This window comes from Panthera leo, chromosome C1 (assembly GCF_018350215.1).
Source record: "Panthera leo isolate Ple1 chromosome C1, P.leo_Ple1_pat1.1, whole genome shotgun sequence".
NCBI classification, from domain to species: domain Eukaryota; kingdom Metazoa; phylum Chordata; class Mammalia; order Carnivora; family Felidae; genus Panthera; species Panthera leo.
This window is the reverse complement of record NC_056686.1, coordinates 219,591,931-219,597,930: the sequence shown is the minus strand read 5'-3', so window position 1 is coordinate 219,597,930 and position 6,000 is coordinate 219,591,931. Positions and strand designations below refer to the sequence as shown.

Genomic DNA, 6,000 nt, shown 5'->3' with positions numbered 1-6,000 from the left:
ATAGCTAATAATCTTAAAATTATAAATATATACAGAACTCTATACCCATCAAACAGAGAGTACAACCTTTTAGCACATGTAGAATAGTTACAGAAAAAGACCATGTGTTGGGAGCTGAAGAAGCCTCAATAAATTTCTGGGGCAACATTCCATGCAGCGGGCTGCGATGTTTGGCTTGTGCTTCAAGGTCCCCTCTGCGCCATGTCCTAAGAAACCATGCTAAATGGACCTCGTCAGTGGGTGCCCCAGCCTTCCAGCTGCCCTTGGACTCAGGCAAAGGGGGCACTCCCAGGTCCAGAGAGGAGGAGAGTGGGGTCCAGGGCCAGGGGTTGGCTGCTCTGGTCCCTCTTGATGAGTGCTCAGCTAAGGCCTCTGTTCCCGCCAGGGCTGCTCCCTCCCCTCCCTCCCACCCCTTGCAGTTGGCCACAGTGTCACTGCAGTGTCAGTCAGTCCTGGGGTTTCCCTTCTCCTCCCTACACCTTTGTAGACAGTCCTTTTATCAAACACTCCTCACATTACCTAATTGGAGTGTGCCATCTGCTTCCTGCCAGGATCCTGACTGAACACAGACTTTGTTCTCAGGCGGTAATGCGATTAAATTAGAAACTGGTAACAAAAAGTTACGATAAAAGAAATACCGAAGCAAGCGAGCAAGAAACGCTATTGGAAAATAAATAACATTATTAAATAAGGCATGGGCTTATAACCCACGAGTTTAAAAGGAGATCATCAGGGATATTAGAAATATTTAGATCTGCGGCGCCTGGGTAGCTCAGGCAGTTAAGCGTCCGACTTCGGCTCAGGTCATGATCTTGTGGTTTGTGAGTTCAAGCCGAGCGATGGGCTCTGTGCTGACAGCTGGGAGCCTGGAGCCTGCTTCAGATTCTGTGTCTCCCTCTCTCCCTGCCCCTCCCCTGCTCGTGCTCTGTCTCTCTCTCTCCCTCAAAATAAATAAACATTAAAATAAAAAGAGAAATATTTAGATCTGAGTGATAATGAAACATCATATGTCCAAATTTGTGAGCCCTGATAAGGCTGTGCTGTAGAATGAAGTTTGCAGTTTTAAATATATCTGTCAGAAAATTATATGGTTTAAAAATAAATGAGTTTGAGCACTTAGCTCAAGACGGAAGCAACATACAGACCCGGAGAACCAGGAAGGAGGGAAATCATCAACAAGGGCAGAAATGAGTGAAACAGGAGGAAAGATGAGAAGATGGCCTAAACAAAAAGTTGGTCCCTTGAAAATATTTAAAAATATTGACAGAGAAAAACGCAACTAAACAAAGTACAGAATTTAAAAAGGAGAAATAACTAGAGAAGCGATTGACATAAGAATGAGTATATGCTGGTGATTTTAAAAGCTCAGTGACATTGATTAATTCCTAGAAACATGTAAAATTTGGCTCAAGAAATAGAGACCTTGACCAGGTCAATAAATATGATGAAAATGGAAATGATAAAGCCCCCCCATGCCCCGCCCAGATAGTTTTATTGTTTCTACCACAAGTTTGGAAAAACAAGAATTTCTCTTTTATGTAGGTGGTTCCATGAAATAAAAGAAGAAAAGAAGAAAAGTTGGGGGGGGGGGCTTTGGGGGATGGGGGGGAGGGTGGCCTCCTTTGCAGGATGCATATTCCGGGAGCTGGGCTGGAAAGGGACCCGGGCACCTTGTTACTCTGGAGGAATGTGCCACACAGATGGTGCAAATCGAGGCGAAGCCCCCCAGCCCTCACTGAGTGGGGTGAGGATTCAATGGTTAAATAAAACCTTCAGGCCAGCGTCCTGCACCTGCTGGGCGATGGGGGAGGCTGAGCCACGGGGATGCAGAGAAAGCTGATGGCAGGAGCTGGGCTGGAAAGGGACCTGAGCACCCCGCTTCCGCGAAGGCATCACGTCACCGCGCCCACCGCAGTTCCGGTGGGTGAGCTGGCTCGAGGCTCTGTCAAAGGTGCCACCCCCTAGGGTGGCCGATGGAGGTCGGTGGCAACAGCGATGCCAGTCGGTCTGGGTGGCCTGGGAAGCCGCTGGACAGGTTGACGCAGGCTGGGTTTGCCCGTGTGGCCCGGCAGCAGCGTGTGACCTGGTCCACGGAAGTTAGGCTGCGGAGGCAGGGTGTGAGGACCGTGGGGGCTGATGACCTGGAGAAGTGGGGCGGGCGGCGGGTGGGGGTCTCCACCCAAGGCATGATGGGAGGAGAAGCGGGAGGCGGCCGGCCGGTTGCATCATCCCTGCGAGAAGAGCTGTGCGCGATGCTCTGGTCCCCTCCAGTGCGGGACCGAGCCTGCAGACGCGATTAAAATTCACCTGTTACACCGGAGTCGGTGTCCGCTCCCCGCCCCCACCGCCCCTCCCTGCGGCAGGGACCCCACCGAGTCTTTGTCCCTCTGCGACCAGGCGCTCGTGCTGCCAGCCTCGCGGGTGGGGGGCTGGGGGCAGGCGGAGATTTCACTAGAAAGGGGTCACACTTGGGGGAAGGCCCGGCGCGGGATCCGCGGCAAGTGCGGGTGGGCAGGGGGCCTCTGGGCAAGTGCGGGTGGGCAGGGCGCCGCCGGTCACTCACCCCCGCGGGGGGTGGGGGGTGGCGCGCGGGGACTGCGCGGGCGGAGGGGGCGCCGCGTTCGAGCCCGGGGTCGGTTCCCCACGTCTCCCACCGAGCAGACCGCGGTGTCGGCGGTGATGTCACAGCTCGGCTCCAGGCCCCCCGCCCCCTCCGGTCCCAGCCCCCCTCCCCGAGGCGGCCGCGACGCCCGTCCCTCTCCCCGCGCGACAAACCAGCTGGCGGCTGGGGCTCGGGCGCCGCGCGCAGCCAACCAGCGCGGCGGGAGGGGCGCGGGGCGGGCCGGGCCGGGGGCGCGCAGCCCGTCACGCGGTGCCGCCGTCACAGCGCCCAGCGCAGCCCAGGAGCGGCAGCAGCTCCGCGCTCGGGGACCCGCGCCCATGCCGGGCCGCCGCCAGTGACGCCGGAGAGGTAAGGCGGCCGCCCGCCTGGCCTCGCCCCTGCGCCCCGCTGCCCGCACCTGCCTGCGCTGCGGCACCCCCCCCCCCCCCCCCACCCCGGAGCCGCGTCCTTGTCGCCGCCGGCACCGCGCGCGCGGCCCCTGCTCTCCCCCCGACGCTCCCCGTCCCCGAGGAGAACAATGGGGCAAATTCAGGGGTGACCGCCCTTCAGTCGCGGCCCGGCCGGACCCTCGGGAAAGGCCCCGTCGCCGCGACCCCTGCTGGGGCGGGACCGTCGCCGGGAGGGGCGGGGGTCGCCAGGGGAGGGCGCGCGCCGCCGGTGGCCTCTCGAGACGCCCCCTCCGTCGCTTCCGCCCTAGTCCTTCCCTGGAGAGGGGCCGCCGGGCTAGACCGCGGGGGAGGGCGGGCCGGGGCGAAGCGGAGAGCGCGCGGCCGGGGGCGCGGGGCAGCTGCCCGGGTCCCCGGGGTGGGGGAGGGGGTGCTGGAGCCCGGAGCCTACCAGGCGGGGCGGGGCGGGACGGGCGGGGGCTGCGGCGGGAGGCCCGCTTCGTGCGCGCCTCGGGGGGGGGGGGGTGCCCTTCATCCTCCCCCCGCCGCATCCTCTTCGGGAGAGACCCCGGCTCCATTCTAGAAAGGCTTGGGAGGGGCCGTCAGCGGATGAGGCCTGTATCTACGCAGCCGGCGCCCCAGTAACAGGTGTGGCCCGGCGGCGGGCAGGGAGGGGGCTGCGGGGCCGCCCGACTCGTGTGACAGGGACCAGCGCGGACGCGAGGACCCCCGGACTCCCCGTTTAGGCTGCGGCTCCCCCTCCCTCCTCCCACCGCAAACCAGGGGCGCAGCCGGTGTGCTCGAGAAGGGGCGGCGGAGGCATCCCAGGGCCGAGGGAGGGTCTGCGGTCCCCTGGGCGCTGGGGTGGGCGGGGTGGGGGTGGGGGGACAGCGGGCCGCAGGGCCGAGTAGGGGGGAGGGGAGGGAGGGAATGCCAAGTCATGGGGCCTGCTGGGCGCGGGCACGACGTCGCCCCGGCGCGGACCCGATGCGCGCCCTCGTTTCCAGGAATAGGGACTTGTCCCGAGAGACCGGTGGCCCCCTCCCCAAGAGGCGGCCCCCGCCGAGGCATGCCCGCTTTGCTGGGACCAGAGGCCCGTTAGGGCATCGAATTGGACCTTGCGGCTGCGGAGAGGAGGAGGTGCGGGGAGGTCCCTGCCGCGCAGGGCTGGCGGGTCCCAACCCCGGGGAGGACTGCGAGACAGAGCGCCCGCTCCTGCGGAGCGGTCACACCCGACCCGCTCTCCCTGCCCTGCTGTCTGTCTGCCTAAAGAGGCTCTGCCGGGGCAGCCTGGCCCGGATGCCTGGCCTCTCGGCCCGAGGAGGCAGCCGCAGGTTTGAAGGCCAGCTCTGGGGTCCAGAGCGTGGCGGGGGGGGGGCTGGGACCGCACCTGCGGCGGCCATTTTGCAGGTGTGGTTGGCCACCCGCCTCGGCCGGGGCCGCGGGGTGAGGGTGGGCAGGCGTGGCGCCGGCAGCGGGGTGCAGCGTCTGCAGTGGCCGGTGAGGGATGCTGCGAGGGCCAGGGCCAGGCGCCAGGTCTGCTCTTGGTCGGGGTCGAGACCCAAGATGGGCTGATGTTTGCAGGGAGGCCGCTGGCTGGGAGACCCAGAGGGGGTGGGCGGGGGGGGGGGGGGGGGGGGGTCAGCCTCTACCTGGATGCTAGGTCTGCGAGGGCACTGGGTTCAAGATAGGGACCGGGTGAGCGGCTCTGTCCCGCCTTCTGCCGGCATCTGAAGACAGGAGGGGTGTCCTCTGTGGGGTGTGGTCCACAGGACAGAGAGACTGGGATCGGGCTTGGAGTCAGGGCTCCCCGAACCCAAGAGTCCCAGTGGGGTGGGGGCGCCACGAGGGCCCGCTGAACATCTGCTGTGTGCCCTTTCTCCTCTCCCACACTGGAGTGTCCCACAGACTGCCCCTCTGGGGCCTTGCCCTGGGCCAGCCACAGCCAGTCGGAGACTGAACAAAGCTAGAATTTATGCCACCCGACACAGGGGCCCCCGTCCACTCTGCCTCGACCCCCTTCAGTCACCACTGCAGACCCAGGGCTGACCATGTCCTTTGGAAGGAGAGCGAGATGGGGCCTTGGGACCACCGGATTGGGGACTTGGGGGGGGGGACTACCAGCTTTGGGAACCATGCCCTTCATGCCCGAGACCCCGTACCTCTGAGAGTGGTCACTCAGCCGCTAGTGCCCCCCAGGATGAGCGCACGGTCGTCCTCCTGCCCACTCCCGAGTGCTCCCTAGAGCACCGCCCCATTTAGGGTTCTTGGGCCCAAGGGAGTGGATCCCCACCCACATCCACTGTCTCCCTTTCCCCACCCAGACCCAGGAGCATCTCAGGGCCTGGTTGGGGCTGGACCACACCCTGCCCCAAACCTCTCAGCTGGGCTGGGGTGCTCAGGGGCAGAGCCAGGCAGGTGGGTCTGTTCTGTCCCATTAGCTGATGGGCCTCACCCCACAGCAGGGCTGGGGTAGCAGGCAGGGCGTAAGGGTCGGGGGTGTGGGCATGTGACTCACTGCCCCACCTGACCTACCAGGTTTGCAGTTTAACTCCCAACAGGACCGTGATTCTGGCTTTGGGCACTTTCCCCCCCCCCCCCCCACCCCGCCCCAGGTGCCTCAGGAACTCAGTGAGGGGCCATTGCACCGGGGGCACTGGAAGTGTGGAGGGCATGGTCAAGTCAACGGTCCGCTGAGGCTGAGCCTCTGACCCGTCTGGGTTTCTCTCCAGCCCTTCCTGTGTGCCTCCGTGGTCATGTCCCCTGGCCCCAGCCAGCTCCCACCCTGGTTTTGTCATGCCAGCCCCTGGGAGCCCCTTGCTAGCTGGTGAGGCCTCACTGGGCGCTGTCCCTGGCACTGGGCAGGATTTACCTGCCGCCTGGGTGGCTGGGTATCTGAGAGGAGGGGCTGTCGCCTTCTCGAAAGCCCCCTCCGCCTGGATTTAATCTGCTAATCCTGGTCCTGCAGTCTGGCTGCCTGAGCCCTGCCCG

The 6,000-nt window shown here is 63.7% G+C and overlaps 1 protein-coding gene across 3 annotated transcripts in view; it reads left to right on the top strand.

Moving 5' to 3' along the window:
- Positions 1 to 2,891: 2,891 nt before the first annotated feature.
- The window catches only part of KIF1A (kinesin family member 1A), a 95,764-nt gene continuing 92,655 nt past the window's right edge, over positions 2,892 to 6,000 (top strand). For all 3 annotated transcript variants that reach the window (XM_042950809.1, XM_042950808.1, XM_042950813.1), the window contains exon 1: positions 2,892 to 2,971. The gene's annotated coding sequence lies outside the window, so the exon portion shown is untranslated. The remainder of the gene's footprint in view (positions 2,972 to 6,000) is intronic.